The sequence below is a fragment of the Cryptomeria japonica genome, chromosome 3, assembly GCF_030272615.1.
Source record: "Cryptomeria japonica chromosome 3, Sugi_1.0, whole genome shotgun sequence".
Classification (NCBI taxonomy): domain Eukaryota; kingdom Viridiplantae; phylum Streptophyta; class Pinopsida; order Cupressales; family Cupressaceae; genus Cryptomeria; species Cryptomeria japonica.
In genome coordinates, this window is record NC_081407.1 from 329,799,035 (window position 1) to 329,822,229 (window position 23,195).

Sequence of the window (23,195 nt, forward strand, 5' to 3'; positions counted from 1 at the left end):
AAATCCTTTGACAGAGACCACTATAAAATTGCCAATAAATTGTCAATTTTATAGTGGTCTTTGTCAAAGGATTTACAAATTACAATAGCCTCATTATATAGTGGTCTTGGATGATTCAAAGGACTTGACTAAAAATGGAAGTGATCATATGCACATTCACGCAAACCTCTTATTTAAACAATCTTTTTTAAGCAATCTATTTTTAACTCTTGCAAAAAACTATGGATTTAGTTCTCCTCATATGAGTGGGAGGAATTAAAAAATATTACTTTAATCTCCCCCTTAATTCCAACCACTATTTGATTCAACACAAAAATAATTATATTTGTGATCTTCGATATTCTCTCAACAATATCTACATTTGACTTCATTACTGTTACCAAATTTTGCAGACTTCTATTCTACTCCAAATGTTTCCTTATCCTCGAGCTCTCTGAAATTGTATCCGTGATAGCCTTATGCAAAATTTCATCTATTATTGAAACTAAATTCCTACGAGATCCTATTCTATCTTTTTATATTTTTCCTGATTAGTCTTCTCTAATTTTTCCTCAAGCTTTCCTACATGACCTTGTAATTCAACCACCTAAGCATCGAGCGTATTTATATCCTCTAAATTCTCTCATTTTCCTATTTTTGGGTAGTCATTATCCCATGAGTTTTATTTGTCATTTGTCTTGTCAATCCTCTACCAATCTATTATCATCCTCCTCTTTTGCACTTTCTTCTTCCTCCTCCTTTTCATCATCTCATTCTTCATTTGTAGCATTGTAGTCAAAATAATTCCTTGTTTCTTCTTTCTCTTCTCCCTCCTCAATATCTTCCACAACTTCCTCTTCCATTCAAGGAAAAGGTCCTCTTCCTTGGGGTCATCTTGTTCAGCCACCTTAGTCTCCATTTTTTCTTTTCCTTTTGGTTTCTAGAGTCTAGTCGCAAGAAAAAATTATCAATCCTTACTAGTCTCCTTCCTCCTAAATATATTCAGATCCTTCTTCCTCCATATATTTTACCTATTTAAGCTCTCCTTCCTCTTATTCCAAAATATATATGGTTTCAATCTTTGATTTTGGGGTTTTAAAATCCAATTTGTTTCTCTAAGCAAAAGAAAGGTTTTTGGAAGAGGAATTTTTTCTTTTTTGTGAGGTAATCTTTAGAAGCTCTTGTGAGATGATAAATTTCTAATTTTTTATTTTTAACCTCTTTATCTCAAATTTTATTCAAGTCATTGAATCAATCAACAATAAAAATCCTAGTCTAGAAATATCCCACTTAGTTTCTCAATACTAGAAATGTTTCTAATTAGAGCTATACATGTTGGATAATTTTTTACATTTTCCAACATTAGAAGTAACTAAGAGATGCTTCCTCCTCTTTTAAAGGATATTTTGAAGATCTCCACAATGTTTAAATCACTATTTCTTTTAGCTATTCTAGGATAACTTTAGAAGCTAATATCTTGTTATTTTACATGGAGACTATTAATATACTTGCCAAAAAATAGGAAATTAATTATCCATAGAGAGAACTTTAAATACTTCTAATCTAGCCTACCATGCATAGAGAAAACTTCAGATAATTCTAATCTAACCTACCTTGAATAATAGTTTAAAGTTTAATGTAAAATATAAGGGTAAATAAAGATAAATGTTCATAATTAAATGTGAGTATGAGAGAGAAAATGAACCCCTAGCTATGGATCATGATATTCTAAGAACCTCCATAAGAGCATAGTAGAACCACCTGAGTAATGACTGGTTTAGTACACATGAACACAAAGTTTATATATAATCTCAAATGGTAAATGTGAAACATGTAAGGATTGATAATAATGTTGTGTTTCATGTATAGATATGTCAATAATGTTTTCCCATTCATACTATACTTAAGGTAAGTTTTGAACTAGAAACTACTTTTCTGAAAAGAAAAGAACTCCTTAAATTATAATGACTCAAATTAACATGTTCATGATATATATGGAAATGAATTATTGGGCCTATGGACACAAAATAAGATCTCAAATATTGATTAAAAAATATTGAAACATGAATAGGCTTAGCTACAATTCTAAAATGAGACCTAAGCACTTGGATTCTATTATTTTGTTGTAGTGGAATTGAGATAATGAAGTGTTTGTTTGAAATCTATATTTAGTGATAGAAAAAGTGATAACTTTCAGCAATAGTTCAGTAAATTATAAAGGATCCATACAAATATAGTAGGATAGATCTAGAAAGAAGATTTAGAGAGGAACCTAGTCTACAAGTTGGAGCTGAAAGTGTTGAACATGGTATGTTGGATGCTAGGAAAGTAGTGTCTCAACCTTGCAATAATAAAAGGTTACTATCAATGAATATGTGTGGGTGGTTGCAAGTGGGGAGTACCCCCCAAGGTTGCGAGGTCCCAGGGCATAGCCCCCTCAATGGGGGTTATGGGGGTCATGCACCTTGGTGGAGGATTTAAGGGGTATCACCCCCAAAAACACATTTTATGTATAATTTTTCATTGTAAATATTGACCTTTTATCATTATGTCATAGATCTAATAGTGGATATTTTGTGCACTTTGTTTTCCTTAGAAAGGAACCCTATTTTATGAGGGAATTATATTACAACTATGTATTATGATGTATTTGAAGAGTTTGATAGTTGTTGAGTTGCCTTTGGATCTCCATTGGTGATACTCCTATAAGAAGCTTGCTCTACAAGTATATTGTAATCAATTGTTGATTTCTAAATAATAATTTTTTCATGTTGGTGAACAAAATCATTTCATATTATTCCCCTCAAAGAAGGATACGTTTTAGCTCATAAATATTTCTCCATATATAAATGTAAGTAGTGATTTCATTAGGTCTCCTACTAATTTAGGGATTTAGATATTCTGAAAAGATCTATCCAAATACAAATATTGTTGGTTTCAAATAGGGATAACATGATTTTCTCTCAATGAAGAAATAATGGTAACTTACAACTTAATAGTATTGTTAGGAATCTTTGTTTTGAGTGAATAAATAATATAAATCTCATGGAGAATTGATATCTATATGGATTTTTTTAGAATAAATTTTGTTTGTATAGGAGAGAAAGGGTTTCCAAAGAATACCTAATTTAATTGTGATGAGGATTAAATCAGACATCCTATTTCAATTCCTCAAAAAATTGAGAGGCATCCATTATTGGATTGTTGGAATGTTTGTTCATTTAAACCCTCAAATTTGCTTTTAAAAATATTTCAAGAGCTAGTGACATGTAATGTGGAGAAAGTGCAGGTAGAAGAGAATTAAATGCTAGTACATATGTAGTATGTGGAGCCACAAATGAGCATTATACACATAATATTGGCAAAGGAAGAATTAAGTTTGGGCTTGTTTAAAAACCTCACAGTGGCATTATGTTGTTGGGTTTGTGGGCTACCTTGTTGTCCATTGGTAGCTAAAACGTTAGGGCTCTATAGGATAGGTGTTGAACTCAATGTTAGGTGATTTTTCTTGTACATAAAATTTGTGATAATGTAAGCAATGTAAATGATGATATGAGTAGGGATATCATATTCGCTTAGCAAATTGTGAATGTAATGCAACAATGGATTATCTATTCTCATAGTTAATATGACTGGTTTGCAAAATTTGAAGTATTCCTTTAAGTATTGAATTTGGTACTAATATGTGTTTAGTGATATTGTTAATTCATGTGTTTGTCTAGTTAGGTTCCTACTCACCAATCTAGTTAATAAAGTAGTTAGCACACAAAATTGGATTTTAGTTTATGCTCAATTAGTAGATGTGTAAATATTGCTTCAGTTAGTGCTTTTCCATCATTTTCCAATTTTGTGTGAACAATAATATTTAAGTTATCTTTTGGCCAAGGTTAAATTTGATGGTTATATAGTTATCATTGCATGTTTTAGTTCACTTGACTGGTTAGTTGTCATGAATTTGGAATAAAATCTTCAATGTAGCCCAGTGAAAAAAGCATTGGAAATATAATTTTTCTTCATGTAGTTATATAATATTGTTAGATGTTGTTGAAATATTTTTTAGTCTTAACAATTTCCTTGAAGGTGTACACTATTTGGTTCATTCCAATATTGTCGAGTTGCAATTATTGGTCTTGTGTTTCCTCGATTGAGATGTTTTTAAAGGGTAAATTTTTTGTGTTAAATTGTTTCCATATGGGGAGGGTAATAAGAATGCATTATACAATATGGTAGTTCAATTCAATTGCACAAGTTATAATTTCCTATGGAGGAACAAACATCATGAGCTATTTTGATAAATTGAGGTATTTGTTTTAACACTAATCAATTAATATTTTTCAATAGAGTGATAAGTTAAATCTTAATCTTCAATCCATTGAAATTTGAGAAGATTCAAGATCATGTATTGCATGAAAGGTCCTTTGTTTCAATTTGTGTAGAAAGGATTATGAGGAGGACACATGTGATTGAGATTGTTATTGCTACATTGAGGATGCCTTATGATGTGATTTTGTTTACTTCCTTATCTTCTAAGCTTTTTTGACATGGGATGCCAATAGTATTTATGTCATGTGTTCTTTGGTGATTGTTAAATAAGGGACACAACTCATAATTATGAATATGCTTGGTTCAAAGTAATGGAGTGCTAGAAGGTGGCATGCTAGGGATGTTTACCATGGGCAACTTTAAGGGTGAATTTACTATTAGTATGTATAGCTAAGTAATAGATTTGAATTGATGTGTTTTGGTAGGTTTGTTTTGAATAATTATAAGAAACAAATTTTAGGGGATTGATGACAATGAGCTTGATAACAAGCCACGTCTTATATGTTCGTGCAATTTTCAACCATGCTTTGAAAAGCTAGACCTTAACTATATTAGTGGATAAGTCTTACATATGGTTTTAGGATTTTGGGATAGTTGTCTACATGTTAGGGCCATAGTTGAGAATGTATGAATATACATTGATTCTCCTATTAATAATGAAAATGAAGTAGATAGAACCAAGTATTTTGATACTCCTATCAATTAGGTTGAGATAGATTATGATGTGATACTTTTCTCTCATATTTGACTCTTCAATAATGTGTGTTTAGGATCAACTAAAGAGTGCAAGGTGGTTTCAAGAGAGGCTTCATCTATTGTTTTGAGAGTGTGATGAGATTGTTTTTGGTGATGTTGAAACTTCATTTTATGATGCACTTGAGTGTATCCTTTCTTTTTAGTGTTTACATAATTGATGTGTCTAGTAGATATTGAGGCCCAATTTGGAGCTTTTTTTTTTTTGAAATATCTAGATATGATTCTATCATGTTTAATAATGTAATATGATACATGAGACTTATACTGATAAATAAGAAACTAGTTTTCTCAATTTAGCCAAAAATGGGTGTGATTTAAGTTGCCATAATGGAACTACTGATTGAGATGATATCATTTTGAATGAGAGCATTTAATTCACATAAATGATGGTATCTTTATTACATTTGATGGATAGATACTTGTGCATTTAGGATCTCTCATATAGTTGGTTATACTATGATTTCATCTTATCCTTAAAGATGATTTTGAACGATGGATAAGATTGTGTAGAGGATTAACTTCATTTCCATATTTGAAGTCATTTGCTGCAAATAGTTGAGTTTGGTTATTTGTGATGATTACAACTTCTTATAACCTCATTGATAAGAAAAGGGTGTTGTACACCTTGCATAAATTTTATTTTATTTTAATTATGTAAAATAAATATTTGTTTATGGTGATATTAGGAGATGTGTTTAGCCACATTAAATATTTATTTGGGTGCACTTATATAGTTGTATGTAAAATTAGTTAGATATTTTATGTGTGAATTGCGTATGAAAAAATCTAATAGTGGGAAAAATTAATACTAGAAGAAATGCTTATTGTCAAAGGTTTAATGTACTCATAGTTTTGAGGCACGTGATTTTACATTTATCACTTGGTTGTTTTATGTAGCTTGATTCTATAAAAAACAAGCACATGTCTAGTGGTTGGGTTGGCTAGTTAGTTGTTTAGATTGATTTCTCTTGTTGAGTACATATGTGAAACATTGTATGTGATTTGGTTATTGTTAACACAAACTAGCTGCCACTACACACAAAATTTGAACTTTTAGTGAGAGCACCACTGGAGAGGTTAGGGTGTTGAAGAGGTTTGAGGATCCCACACAACAATATTTTTAGCCCCCCAAGTCGAGAGGTCCATACTAGACAAATTCAACCATGAGGCAAGTAAGTTGTTGCCGATGGGAGTCGAACCCTCCCCAACAAAGTCATCAGTTTTGTTAACACAGACCAGCTACCACTACACCAAAAGTTTGAACTATATTAGTGAGAGCACCACTAGAGAGGTTAGGGTGTTGAAGAGGGTTGAAGGTCCCACACAACAATAGTTACATGTTTTGATGCAAAGAGGATGCATTAGAGGATTTTGATGTTTCAAAAGTACTCATGGAGACTTTGTAAGCATATTGAATTATGCTTTTATTGTTGAATACTACATCAAGTGTGAGTTCTTTTTGAGGTTGGTTTTTTCCCTCTTGAGGTTTTTCCAAGGTATATCTTGTGTTATGTTTTTTCTATTTACACTATGATTATTTTGTAAGTTGTATGCATTATTTTCTCTCATGGGTTTATGTAGGAAACAATTTGATCAACCTAATAATTTTGTAGTACTTTCAAACTATAAACATGATTGTTGTGCTTCAACTTGAAATTATTCTAATTTTTGTCAAGTATTTTCATCATTTTCATGAATATCATGTATTTTATTCTTTGCTTTATATTGTGTTTATTTTAGAGCACATGCACAATCCAAGATCGACTAGTTTGACTCATCATCACAACCAACATTTAGGAAATTTTGAATTATTTTTTCTAGTGGTTTTCTTTATATTTGGGCACATTTGTTTAGATCTTGTTGGCCATGGTCATAATGTTGGTAGGCTAGTTTGAACTAATATGTTTCATTGACACTAGTTTATCATTCCTCATTGTTGTGTTTGATAATGTGTTGTTGCTATGCATTTTCATAGTATGACTCTTAGGTTGAAGCTCTTTGGAAGATGGAAGATGTGATGTTACATTGATTTTTAACATTTTATTGAGATTCCAATTGATCAATTTGGTAATACTACTAGTTTGGATGCAATTATGGTCAGTATTGGATTGATTTGATACATGATATTCTTACCTATTTGAGGGGATGAGACTACATCACTGTGTTTCATTTATGATGTGATTGGTTTCATTTCTATAATCATTGATGATGATACAAAACTAGAGCAACATGAACATTTAAGAGAGTGCAAGATGTAAATTTTTTATATTTTTTCAGGTAGATGAATAATTTACTTGAATTACTAGAAGTTTTCATTGGGGGAAGGGAACAGGGGATATGTTGTACACACTCTACCAAATAGATAGTCTTGAATTCCACCATTTTCTTAGTCTCCCTCCCCCCCTACCCCCACTCCATGTCAAGTTTTAGGGGGGATGTTAGAATGTGTAACACTCATCTTATTGCTTTTTGAGTTATTTATATGTGTGGTGTAGGTTATATGAGCCCCATGGGTCTTGTATATGAAGCCTACATGTGTTTAGTGGGCCCATGATTGTAAGTTACCTTCTATTAATATATTAAGATTGATTTATTAGTGGGTTCAAATTATTGTCATGATATATCTTTAAGTGGTTTATAAATGGAGGCATTGTCTCTCACAATTTCATTCACTTTATTCCAATTTTATTCTTACAATATAAAATCTTTTTTTCCTATTGTGCCTCTTCATTTTGGTGTTCAATAAGATCCATTGTTATTATGATATATATTCTACTACTTATAATTGTTCTCTTTCTTCATAGAGAGGATATTAATATAGGTTTGATCTTATAGTTTTTGTTTTACCATTTTCCTTTTTTACTTGGATTGCCAAGGTATTGATATCCATTTTCTCAAAAAGATATTTGCACTTAATTCACACATTGAGAGGCTTTCTATGAGTGTATTGGGATATAAATTATATTGAAATGCAGTAGGAGAGTAAATGTATTAGATTACAAATATATTATAGTGTGGCATAATAGTATCAGGAATGTTATTTAAAATACATGAAGATAAATGAATAAAGAGATATTAAAAGAGATGTTGATATAGGTTAGGGATGAGGTCCCCATATTGATATCCATGTTTCAAGTTGATATTAAAGCTCAATTAATTGTAATATATTATTGACAATAATTCGTATCTTTAATAACTTTTTTTTATTGTGGAAAGCAAATGCGATATTTTTAACCTTTGATTAAATTGACATTTTGTTAAATATTTTACTAATGAAAATAGTACAAAATTATCGTAATTTTGGAAAACCAATTACATAATGAAAATGAGAGGTGGGATTCCTTGATGGGTGTTTCAACTTAGTTGGAGTTTAAATAATTGGTATCAATGCTCACTTTTAGATTTTGATGCAAGGATCAAGCGTGATGGATGTGAATTGATTCCTTTCAATAGTTATAGACCCTAAGCCACCTCATTTGCTATCAACTTTAAGACAATATTAGATCACAATTAGATTTTTCTTGACTTCTAAAAAATAGTATACTTCCTTCTTGTGTTTGGTTGTGATAACCATTGCATGACTAATTCGGATACTTGACTTGTAGTACCCCTCCTTGATTAGACTCTTTTTTTATGTTTTTGATTGACTTCAGTGGAACATTATTGTATATTGATTCAAATTTTATGCAATGTTATTCCATGCTTTACCTAGATCTGTGATGTATGATTTTATGCAGTATCCCAGTGCTTATGATTAATATTATTTTATGGATCATTATCATGGACTGACACTCTTACCTTATATGTGCGATGCGGTATTTATATGTTGCGTGTTTGCAAGTGTATTGGGATGCGAGGGGATGATTTTCCTTCACTCCCTCCAGTGAGACATGGAATGTCACGATTCTCCTTCATCGATGTGTGTGTCATGTCTATATATATATTTTTCTATATGCACGTGTGGTTCTTTGGTGCAGGACATTGTAGGTACTAGTACCGGGTAGGTACAGGGTATCAACTCCACTTGGTTTAACAGGTCTGAGCGTGCCTTATATGTCTGATGGGAGTGGAGGAGATAGTTGTTGGACCCTAACTTGACCTACAGTTGCACTCGTTTGAGTGTTGTCCATCGGTTGTCTTTCCCATCTGGCTAGTATGCGAGTCATAGTGCTTTGGTTTGGTCATTTGTGAGTCATCATTTGATCATCCTTCGTTTTGCGTGTTTTTGTTTATCTGAATGGTTATTTAATTGAATGGATGATGCTATCTTATATTGGCATAATTAGTTAATTATTATTCTTTTAGATTATTGATTTAATTAAATTAATGATTTGTTATATTAAATGGTTAAATGGCTTATTTCATTGTGTAAAGTTGCATTAATATTTTGTGGAAGGAAATAAATAATTGCCTAGCCATTTAAATGTTAAATGCTTATGTTGAAAGAAAGTATTTTGGAAATAGAAATTTAATAAAATATTTTTCTTTTTACCTTTCCATTTGACTTTTGTATTTATTTTTTTTGGAAAAGAGTAAATCTGATTGCTTTTTACTTTTTAAATATTTTAATCCGATTGGTGGAGAAAACTTTTAACCTATAATGTTTAGGTTGAAATTATTTTTCCCATATATTCCTGGAAATTCACGGGAATGAAGAGACAGAATTTTTGGAGAGAAATTTGGAAAACCATTCTGAAAGAGGAGCTGAAATTTGATTTGGTTTGCAAGGATTGGGATTCTTCCATCACTTTGCTTGTTAGTTTTCTTCAAGGTTGGATAATCTCTTCTTGTTTTAAATTTAATTTTGAATTTTTCAGTTGTTTCCTATGTGTTGAAAAAGATGCAAATCTCTTTGAAGATTCTTGTGGAATGATTGGAATGGAAGAAAGAGTGCCTGTTGTTGTTGATTTTGTGAAAATCAATTCATATGTTTGCTTATAGGAAAGAAATGGTTCATTTCTCTATTTGTTGTATGTTTTTGTTCTTTAAAATCAACTTCTTATTTTACCTCTTCTATTTGGAATAGAATGAATTAGATTTAGTTTGTTGTGTGCTTCCTAGTATCCAATTGCCCAAGATTTGGGGTTTATGTTGGCAAAAATTGGTTATTGCTTTATGTTTGATGCAAGGAATTCTTCCTGTGTATGGAAGTAAGGAAATTTGATTTTAATCCTTCTCCTACCTGTTGAATTATTCTATTGTTGCCTAAATCTTTATTTATTGGGTTCTTGTGTGATTTTAACTCACCATTTACCTTATTGGTAAATATCCCTTTGAAATTTGGATTTGGCACTGTGTATGTGTGTAACGTGAAATGAACCGGAGATGAATCGTGTTCATGTTAAAATGGTTTTATATGCTATGAAGGCATGCATTTTATATATATTATGGACTTTACCTCACCCGTGGCGGGCTAGTCCCACCATGCGGGTCGGTAGGGTCTGCTACCCGCAGGTAGCAGTACTATCAGTCGGCAGTACCACTACCGGTCGGTAGTAGTACTACCGGTCGGCAATACCGCTATCGATCGGTAGCAATACTACCGGTCATTAGGACTGCTACCGATCAATAACAACACTACCGGTCAGTAGGACTGCTACCTGTTGGTAGCAGCACTACCAGTTGGTAGGACTGCTACCTGTTGGTAGCAGCACTACCAGTTGGTAGTGGCTGCTATCGGTGGTAGCAGCACTACAAGTTGGCAGCAGTACTACTAGCAGGTAGTGTCTGCTGCCTCGGTAGCGGCACTACTGCGGGTTGGCCTTGGCCCCCGCATGACCTCGTACCCTTCGCGGTATAAATTTTTATGTGTTATGAACTTAAATTTTATAGAATGAAATATTTTAAAGTGGTTTTTATGTTAAATAAATTAGTAATTTCCAAATGATTTTTATTATGTGATTTAATAAATTTGTTATGGAAATCAAGGCATGAATTAGTAATTCAAATCGGTTAATTTGGATATATTCTGGAAATGAATTAAATGTTTGTTAGGAATTCATGTTTTATTCGCTTGAATATTTAATGTGAATGTTATTCTTGATGGAATATTGATTTGGAAATTGAATAGGTGAGAATGTCGTAAAAGAGTGTTTTATTTAATTTTCAATCAATAATGTTGCAAGTGCTTATGATGTTGATTTTCTCAAAGATTGTCTGAGTGTGGACTTAGTGAAATAAGCTTTCCTTGCAAGAGTTATATTGTGTTATTTCTAGTCTGTGGTTCAGTCACCCTGTGGTGGCGTATTTGGTACCTTGACCAAGTGATATATGATGACTTCGTTGTCTTGACCATGTAGTGACTTGCCTTATGGTTAGCCAAGAGTCAATATGTCCTTGTTTTGACCACTTATTTTTGGATAGTGGTGTTATGGTTGTCTGCTTTGCCATAGGGTCCTCGTGGAGTGACCATGTTTGTTTAGTGTCCTTTGAGAGAGTGGCTTTCGAGTGGGGGGTTGCACCCCAAGTGGTTAGTAGTATTTAACCCATCAAAAGTCAGATAATAAGTGATAATCTAATTAATTGATTAGGTGGGTAGTTCATAGCATTAAATAAGATATTGTACCTCGCGCATAGGTGAGTGCTTGTACAGGGCTCATAATGTAGTGAGAAGGCCTAGAATGGCAAACCGACCACCTTGTCTTCACAAAAGGCTAGTAGGGTCCACATGAGACTTAGTTGGAGCCGAAGGTTCAGGAAAGGTTACCAAGATAGAGTGTCGGGACCTATGGAGGCCGACCATGGTAACCATCATAAGCTATGCGATGACACTCTCCCTTTAGGTTCACTTGTGTTTGTGATGTCGTTTCACTTGTGTATTTGTGATGTTGAGTCACCTGGAATTTTGTGGAGTCATATTGTGTTGTCATGGAGTCGTATTGTTTTGTCGACCATGTCATGCTTCTACTTGCTTGAGGGTCCTCTGCTATCTCCTAGCACGGTGGGGTGATTCCATTTTGGGAATTACATGATCGAGTGGTAGTGCCACTTCCCATCAGATGTTCTTGTTCGTACCTTCATGCAAGGATTGGCTTCGCAAGTTTTCCTGTGGTTCATGGCTCATGCTTCATCTCATGTTTGGAGATTATTGTTTATTGGAGAACTGTGTGGTCATTGTATCAATGACCTTTTGTAACCTTGTATAAGGTTAAGTTGTATTTGTATATGTATATTGAGCAGCCATGTATTGGAAGAGCAATGTAACCCTATGTTTGGGATATTTTTATCAATTTCCTTTATAATATATGTAAATACTCATTGAAGAGAAATTATGTTGTATCCTTTCAATCTTTCAATGGTGTATCTATTATTGCATATGTTTTCTTGTGACCATTGATTTTATGATGGATTATTGGATTAATCGTAATTGTGAATTTATCTTTGGTTTTAATTCTTCGTTGGTAACCCTTAAGGAATTATGGTGTAAGTCTTCCGCTTGTGTTTTATTGTGCATGTTGTGTTTAATGCACTTATTATGTTTATACTCTTAAAAAAAAATTGTTTCACCCTTGTTGTGGGTTTTCCTTTGGGGTTCCTGGCGGGGCATTACATGACTCATTTGGGTTGTTGATATGGCATAATCTAGACCTATTGTGCTTTGAAGATTGGGATAGACCTATTTCATGGTTTGGTATTATCATATGTGAAATGATGATTTGAGTAATGATTAGAATGACATAAATAATGTTAATTAGATCAGTGGAGTAAAAGTAATGAATTATATTTAATGATATTTTGATTTGATGAGATATCATGTTACTAATGATGTTATGATGTTTACCCCGTTTGGGGAATATAGTTATATGCTCGGTATATAGTAGAGGGATAATATTCATGATGACGTTTATGTAGGTAATTATTATTATGAAAGTTGAATTGGCAACTAGAAGTGAAAGGGATGATATCATATCATTCAATTATATATATATATATATATATATATATATATATATATATATATATATATATATATATATATATATATATATATATATATATATATATATACGTACATATATATATGTATATACATATCTATATATACATATAAATATATATACATATACATATGTACACACACACACACACATATATACATATATAGATGTATATATACACATATATACATATATGTATATAGATATATATATCTATATACATATGTATAGACACACACATATATATGTATATATATACACACATATAGATGTACAAAATACACACACACACACACACACACACACACACACACACACATATATATTTATGTATATATGTATGTATATGTATGTATATGTATGTGTATATATGTGTGTGTATGTATATATATATACATACATGTGTGTGTGTGTGTATGTATGTATATAGTATATATGTATGTATATGTCTATATATACATATATATGTAGATACATATATATATATATGTATATACATATATATGTAGATACATATATATATGTATCTACATATATATGTATATACATATATATATGTATATATATGTATATGTGTATGTATATACATATATACATACATACATATATATGTATGTATGTATGTATGTATGTATGTATGTATGTATGTATGTATATATATGTATATATGTATATATATATATGTATGTATGTATGTGTGTATATATAATATGTATATGTATATGTATATATGTATGTATATGTATAGATATATACATACATATATGTCATTTAGATCATTCAATTCATCTACATTGTGTTCATCATGCATTGGAAATCATGGTATTGTGTAGTGTTTACCTCATGAATGTGACATCTTAAATGAACCTTGGCCATGCATTAAGTGTATTCCTTGTGTATGAGATGCTATATTTCTCCTTTGTATATGCCTTCTAGCATGAATAAATAATTGCATAATTCTTCTTGCTTAAAGAAATAATTGCATTACACTAAAAATAGTAGATGGAACTTGCTAGTAAATAGAAATTATGATTGCATACAGTGTTGCACAAAAAAAAATTTGCTTAAGAATCAAGTATAAATTGATTCAATTGTCTGTTGTGTTTGGGTACATTCTCTAACGCACCCTGGATATTGTATCCTTAGGTGTTGTATAGTGCTTACGCCCTTATATGTAGTTGATATTAGTCACTCTGTTGTTTAAATTTGTTTTAGGATTGATGACTTATTGTGTTTATTGATGATTTGTTTCACGTGTTGTATAGGCTGGCAATGAATTTTTAAACTTTCTTATGCTTGGAATAGCCACTAAACTTATCTATCTATCTACTTTGTGACTCATCACACTTGATTTATTGTTCAAATTATCAATTTTTTTATGATTTTATGTTGAACTTGATAATTTCCCCAATTGGGTTTTCTCTTTTTGAATGTTATGGTGGTTATTCTAAATGTTTGATATAGTCATCCTTGTTATGTGTAATGTGTTGTTTCTATCATGTTCATTATGAACCTCTGTTAGTATGTACAAAGGAGAACTTTGTGGAGAATGTACTATATGTGATTGTTGATTAGATAGAACTGTAATTTAGAAAAATTAAAAGATGTTTCTCATGATAACATGTGAATGTAACATCTTAGATCATATGAAATTGTTAAGAGATGTGTGATTGATTATATGTAAAAATGTGCAATTGGTTAGATCATAATGAACTGAAAATTCCTTGTCTTCAATGAATGTTTATGCTTGTCTTGTGTAATATTATTCAAATATGGATTCCTATGTTGAATTCTAGATGAGGTATGCATTGGATGTTGTAATTTGCATTCGACACGTATTCCTTCTTATATGGTTGAGTCTGCATTGTGTTGACTGCTTCTTCTTTTTTTGTGGTTATGGAGGCACTTCATGCACCATTGATCTTGTTATTTTATTGATTGTAGGTCCTCATCATTTTAATTTCAATGTGGATTCCCTAACTACATGTATGGATGATATAGTGTAGGGACGAGAAGTGCCCTTAGTTAGTGCCTTGTCACCTAGTGATTATATATATACCTATTATTTTCATGTGTATGTGTCCTTTTGTGAGGCTCCTTTTTGGGAATTGTTGTGAGTTGAGGAGTTGTCCTTAGTAGGTGATGGTTGTGAGTGCAGGGTGGTGACTCTTGAGATGGTCATATTGTGAGGTTCTTGATTGTGATATCATGATCAAGATGGGTTAGGTAACCCCTAATGTGGCTAGGGTTGAGTGATCAACAATGGGAAATAATGTTTGCCCTTATGACTTGCATATAGTGGCAATTGTATAATCCCTTCTTGTGGAGTTTTGGGGGTTGTTGAACCTCCATTATGTGCTCCTAGTCATGAGAGGTGATTTGCTAGCATTTATGCCTCTAAGTATTAGACTTGTGTGAATAATATTGTCATTGATGTCAAACCAGTCATTCGATTCTATACTAGACAGTGTATGCAGGCTCTGATATCAGTCTGGATGTCATGGATGTTATATGGATATAGTTATGCAAGGATTGTATGCAGTCAGTATGTATGTGTAGTTCAGGTGTTGCAGTTTTTGCTTAGAAGTTATTATGCATCATGAAGAAATTTGGATGATGACCTTTTGAGGTCCCATTGTGTTCTCATTAACCCAGATACCCTAGTGTTAGGAATTCGTGTTGATCCCAGTATCAATTATGTATCCCTAAGTTTGCATTTTTTATGGTTGTCAGAAGTATCTCTTTGATTTTTTTGATTGTGGTTTCCTTGGTACATGTGGACTCTACATTTTAGACATATTGGGCTTAATCTTGTGATGATGGGCCCGTTCTCTTGGGTCTGGATGACCCTTGCCCTTTTTCGATAATCTTGGTGTATGCATTAGTAATTAGAAGTATGTAAAGGAATTGTGTAGAAGTATTGCAGAGGCCAACATGAGCTTATTGATAACATGTTGGGCTTGGCTAACACACAATATTCTATAATTTTACCCTCTAGTATACATATATGTACATGAGTGGTGAATGAAGACGTCGATAAAGAGAAAGTGTGTGTGATGTGTGGAACATAATTAGCAGCGAAAGAAGCAGTGTATATGAGAGTTGCAGATAGAAAATGTAATCAGTGTCATAGTAGTGCAGTACTCCTTTACCGAACCTGCTACAGAACAATACAGTGCAAAGATCTCTAACCAAATTTTCTGTAAAATCTAAGAGTTGTAATTTAAGCTTAAACTTGGAACTGATCTCATGCATTTGGAGATGCAAACGTTCTCGGTTCAACCCTTATAGTTGCAGTGAGCATTCCGACTGTTAGCCTTTTCTTTTTGTATCTAGACTTAGCAGTCCAATAGTGAGCCATTTTTGTAATCTTGCATGAGTCACCTGTTTGTAAAAACAACTATAACTAGTTATACCTTCTTGAGAGTTAACACTCTTCATGGTTTTTCCCATTTGGGTTTTCCACGTACAAATTTTGGTGTTTATCTTGTTGTTGTGTTCTTGTTTATTCTGCATTAACTATTTTACTTTAGTCAAGTCTGTTTTCAATATTTTCGAGGACAACTTCAATTGGTAAATTTTTTATTGTTTTAAATAAGTGGGAATACTAATTCACCCCCCTCTTAGTATTTTGGTGCTTTCAACTTGATCAACACTAAGTGCCCTAGTGTTGAAGTTTTTTAGTCTCATGAGATGAGGGGTAAAATTTTCTCAAGGTCAGGCTACTTCTAGTAGATTGGTGGCTAGATGGAGATCCTATGACCAAGTTTATCTTGTTGTGAATTTTTCATGAGTTTTTGATATTCTTTAGACTATGCGGTAGGTCCAGTTATTTGTCTATATGATTGGTAAGAGAGATTTTTGTTTTGTAACTTAGACTCGTGGGTGAGTTTAATGGTTGCTCATGTATGCTTGATGTGTTTAGTGGTTGTGAATTTATGGTTCTATGTTCTTGATTGTAGGCTTCCAGGAGTAAGCCTAGATCTATGGGGGAGGATGTAATGCCCCTTCCCTCTTCATTTCTGCATTGCATACTTCTTTATGTGAACTTGTATTTTTGCCCATAGATTGTATCTTTTATAGTTGGGTGTGGATCTCTTTGTGGTGGTTGATATTTCTTGGACTCTTTATTGTTGCAATGCATGTGACTTTGAGTGTTTATCTTATGTTTAATTTTGACATATGTCTCATGATCATCCTAGACTAGTGACATGTTGAATTGATCCATGGTGATTCAATGATGTTTCTACTTTTGGATGTGTACTTTCTTCTTGTGCCTAGTTGTGAGAACCATTGTACGACTAATTTGAATACTTGACTCAATTGGGTTGTTGATATGGCATAGTCTAGACCTGTTGTGCTTTGATGGTTGGGATAGACCTATTTCATGACTAGAGTCTTATGACTTGTCGGGACCATCTAGGTCTGAGTCACATCCTTGAAGGACTACACTTCTAATTGGAAGTTCATTGATGTTTGTCCTCGCATGCATTAATTCAAACTTAATCTTGAAACCTGCCTCAGAATTTAGCCTATGGCCTTGGGATGTCAAGCGATCCATTTGTGATCCTTCAAAGTATAGTATGAGTTTCTTTTATCTTACCATATATGCTAGGAATTATTAACCCAACCTCCTCAATTAACAATTATCATGAGTTAATAATCTCATTAATTTTATTAATGCTTAACCTTCCTAAATCTCCATACTCAATTGCTTATGTATTACGGACTCACTCTATCCCTAGACTACCTACATACACCACTTCCAAATAAGATCAAGGCCTATGTAGTTTTGATTTCTAAACTAGCTTTGATGTAAACTATTCGCCCTTGACAATTTCTTTGTGGTTGCCACTCACATTAGGAAGCTCATAAATGAAAAGAGATCCATGTTTCCCCCTTGCTTGTTTACCTATTTCCATCTAGGTCTTAGTCCTATGATCACATCACCTTTATCCCGTGTGGTAAAAATGAGAATCAAAACATCCAAATTAAAAATAACAAAATAGAATAATCACATATGTCCAAACCCTAATGGGGTTTTCCACAGTTTCACTAGTAGATATAGGTTCATGTAAAATTTATCTTATTAGATTGTTCATTCAGGGGGAATTTATCGCCCCTTGAATTTTAGCTCCATAATGGACCTTCTTATTCCTTGACAATTTATAGGGATGATGCTACAAAAGGTGTTGTTATAGAGATTTATTAGGCATTAGATGTAGTAGCTCAATCAAAACAACATTGTTTATAAGCGTGAGCTAGAGGCACCATTTATATTAAACATTGCTAGATTTTTTTAAAGTTTCTCCTCTTTGTTTAGGTTTACTAACAACATGAAAAAAAAAATTGTTACTAAACCATTATATAAAAGTAAGTGGGGGTGACCCATGTAGTATAATATTTAAAACACTTACTAGGCGAAACCACCACCAAGGTTGAAATCCTTGTTGGGCCACTAGGCTTGCAGGATTGGTACCTTCCTTGGGCTGGTGTGCTCACAGATTTGAACAACAATGGTGTTTGTGACCTTAAAAATTGCCCCTTACGTGTGTGTGTATATATATGTTGTGAGGCCCTACCCCGACTCAGTTTGACATTTTCAGTTATTTGCATATTGAGACTATTATAGATGCTTTATTTTATGCTTTATGGATTTAGAACTTATATGATTCCATGATTTGGATCACATTGACATATGTTGATGCTTTATTTTATGCATGATGATTATGAAACTATAGATATGTTGCTAGAATAGAATTACATTGTTATGGTGAATGTCATTATTGGAATTGCAGGACTTCATTTTTGATGATAGAAAGATAATGCTTATTTTATGAATGGTTCAATTTTGAGAATTATGTTAATTGCTTATGTGGAATCGAATTTAATTGAATGAGATATTGAATTATTGTTGCCAATGTATGAAGTGTTTGATGTGCAATGAAATCCATGTATTTGATTATGTATAATTGTGATTATTTGGAATTACTAATGTGTTAATTGAGATGTGCAGGAAAATTATCCATGTGACCATGGAATTTATATGGAGAACCAAACCTAGACCAATGTATGTTTGTTAAGCCGGGAGTTGTCTATTTGGAGAGACAACACCCCATTTGTAACGTATTTTATTTGTGAAGTGTATGATGCTTGAGTGTTAAAATTAATTTTTATGTATATGTGTAATCCTTCAAGAGACAAATTCCATGTGTGATTTTTATATTGTATTTTTATTGTGTCACTTGACACATGTGCTGATTAGTGTCATTGATTTTGACTTGTCTCTTGGAGGGAGTTTTGTTTCTACCAAATCCATTCAAAAACATGAGTGTGGTCCCAAATTTGCCTTGGGTAGGGAGTCTTGGGAGTGGTCAACTCAGGTTTGACCCGTAGGTAAACTTCAGTTGGGTTTCTAAAGGGTTAAATGGACTCCTAGGGTCAGTTTTAAGGCTTTTCCAAAGATCCAAAGGGTATACCTATGGGTTAGGGGTATTTTGAAGCATGTGACTTCTCCCATGTGACTGTTTAGTCACCTCAAAAAGTGGTGTTTCCAAGGTGAACGAAAATTCAACTTAGAAAGTTCCTCCTAGGATAGACAACCTTCCCTTTTGATGTCAAACTCTCTTCCCCATCTTCTCTCACCTTTTCCCTTTCCAGTTTTAGTAATGTGTAAGAGTTTGGGAAGAGCAACCAATGGGAACTCTCACTTCACCCAAGGGGTTGGGAAGTGTGAGAGAGGCCTTCTTAGGCAAGAATTGGAGACTTAGTGAGTAATCACCCACTCTCCATTTTTGGAGATTATGCTTTTGCTTTGAAAATTAGTAGTAGAATAGAAATTTTGGAAAAAGTTTGGAGGAAAGTTTGTGTGGAATTGGGCAGCTCATCCCCAACTAAATCTAGCATACCTATTGGCAGAATAAGGTTGGTTTTTATCTCCTCTTATTTTTGTTGTTTATGTAGTTCATGTTGTTTTGTTGAAAGAAAGAAAAGCTTGTAAAGAAAGTGTTTATGTAAATTGTTATTGGAAAAAAAAAGAATGTGTAGTTTCATTTCTATGTGTTTTGTTTGTGTTCTTGTTGTTTTTGGGAGTGTCCAAGATCTCCTACTCTTGGGAGAGTAGGATGGTCTTGGGGTGGAAGGAGTATGACAGCCTTGGGTGAGAGGCTCTCCTTATGGAGAGTGATCTCAAGGGTGTCCTTTGTGACCCTTGTTGCATAGCCTTGTGTATGCATTTGGGGGTCATAAGGGGAGTAAATATGGCCTTGAGCCTTTTGGGGGGCATAAGGTATGTGGATGTATTTTTGTTGCATTTGTATTGCCATGAGGTGGCTTGAGTTGTATTTGGCTTGCAATCTCCCCATTGGTACTTGGTCCACTTCCACCCGTGGAATGAACGTCACAAAGTGTGGTGAAGTGTAGCTTGGGATGGGAAGATGTTTGTTGAGTGTATGCCATATATGTTGTGTTGTTTGTTTGCTTGCTTGTAACCCGTCTAGTGCTTGGTTCTCCAAGCTCGGGGGTGGCTTCTAGTAAGCCTAGGCTGGGAGGTGAGCTCTCCATGGTCAAAGTTGTATTTTATTGCAGGTTGCTTAGGTTGGGAAAAGGAAGAAGAAAAAGCTTGCTGCTGTTTTATGTTGCAGAAAAAAAGTTTAAAAGACAAATGTATTCACTATTGAAGTTTGTAAAGAAAAATGTGAGCTAGGTTGTGTTTATTTACAAGGAAAGAAGAATATGTATTAAATATTAGCTTGTAAAAGAAAGAGAGAGTCATTGTTGTATTTATTTTCCAAGAGAAAAGCAATGTATTCCTATTACCATGGAAAGGAAAATGTTGTTGTTTTATTTTCAAAACCTTTGTATTCATATTTACTTGTATCTAAATTGCTAAAGAAATATGTATATTTTTCTCACTTTAGTTGGTGTTGCAAAAGAAAGAAGGAATGTACTAGATTGTATATAAATCTTCATGATTTACAAAAGAAAAAGTAAATGCAATTTTTATGATTTCTGCAAATAGATGTAACTTATTACCACATGTTCTTTATGATATTATGCTGCTGCAAATAATAAATTAGTCATGTAGTGCAGAAAATAAATCCTATTATAGTAATCTATTCTTTTCAAAAAAAAAACATTTAGCATTTAGTTTTAGTATTTGTGTTATAAAGAACAAAGAAAAAGGATATATATTAGGAAATCCTTTAAATGCATTTTGATGTTATACAAAATAATATTAAACTCACCAAAAAGTCTATATGGGTTATAGGTTTAAAAAAAGAAAAAAAAAGAAAAAAAACAAATAGCAAATACATACATATATATATATATGTGTGTGTGTGTGTGTGTGTGTGTGTGTAAATACTTATTTAAGCATTTTATTTCTCTAACTATTATTCTGATATTATGTTATAAAACAAATAAAGAAACAAGGATGTATTTTACTAAATCTATTTACACACACACACACACACACACACACACACATATATATATATAAAGCTGGATCGTGCCTTATAGAAAATCATTGCATGTTAATCCTTAAAAAAAAAATATGGATTTATTAATATATATATATATATATATATATATATATATATATATATATATATATATATATATATATATATATATATATATATATATATATATATATATATATATATATATATTTATTTGTTTATTTATTTTTTTATGTTTAATGATTTATTTTTTTTAGTATTTGTAAACACCATTTTAAAAAAAAATAATAAAAAAAATTAAAAAAAACAGTTTACATTGCAAAGAGCCGAACCCCCGTGGAGCAAGGGACGGCGCGGCCGAAACCCCACTGTGATTACTCACAGTGGACGGCTCGGCGCCGCCACTGTGGGTAACCACAGTGGATCGGCCCGGGCTCCCCACTGTGGGTAACCACAGTGGTGGGGGGCTCCCGGTCCGCCACTGTGACTACCCGCAGTGGACGACGCTCGGCCGCACTACGGGTAACCACAGTGGCGCCCGGGGGAAACCCCCGCCCACTGTTACTCGCCGCCCACTCAAACCTCTGCTCTGCCGCTCCGCCTTCTCCCCTCCTCTGCTCGGCCCTCCTTCGTCCCTCCGCCCATTAACAAAGTTAAAACATACAAAAAAAAGAAGTTCGGTTTCAGGTTCGGCCCTGCGCGCGTCGCCTCCCATGGCCGCCGCCCAAACCCCACCTGCACACACACACTCACAAAATTTAGGAGATACACACACAACACACACACACAAAAAAAGATAAGTATGTTGTTACACACATGCCCTAACCCTATTTTCGGGTTAGGGCAAACACATTTAGGTTTTAAACTAAGATGTGTGTGTGGGAGGTATAAAAGGGGATTGTTAATAAAATAAAATATAAACCCCTCCCTCCATTTAAATATATTCATAAACATATAGTAATTATATATATATATATATATATATATATATATATATATATATATATATATATATATATACAAGTGATTTCATTCCTTTATTTATTTGGAACGCAAGTAGTTAAATGTTAAAATAAGGAATATTCTTATAAAGAAATATATATAAGTAATTTAAATTTGTCATAGTTGTTTGAAAACTCAATTGGTTAGTTGAAACATTATCTAATACTCTTTTAAATTAGAAATTAAATGTAGGAGCATTGTAAGGGGAAAATTTTAAATTCTTGGGTAGAGCATGCCCTTTTAAAAAAAAAAGGGGGGAAAAATAATAATAATAATATCACAACGATAATTGTAGGGTCAGGTGGCTCATTTAAGTCTAAAATTATAAAGTATTTTAATTCATGGGGATTTTATCTTAATAAGGTGGTTTAATAACTAGAACAATTAAATTTAGAAGCTATGAGGTTAAGAACGATAAGATAAATTTTGGATCATTTAAATTTGAGATTTATCGTTATGCTTGAGATTTTAATAATTTAATAATGGGGATTAGTGATAACCTTTTTGGAGAAATATTAGCTCGTTGAGGACTTAGCTAACTTCATCACCCAATTAGATTAATTATCTGATTTACACAAAATATAGTTAGACCAACTAAGTTGCATTATTTTATTTAAGTTAATCGTACTTAGTAGAGTATTTAAAAAAAAAAAAAAATTATTTCGTTTGTGCCCAAAAGTTTGGGCATGACATATGTGTTTGTGTGTGTGTGTGTATGTGAATGTGTGTGTGTGTG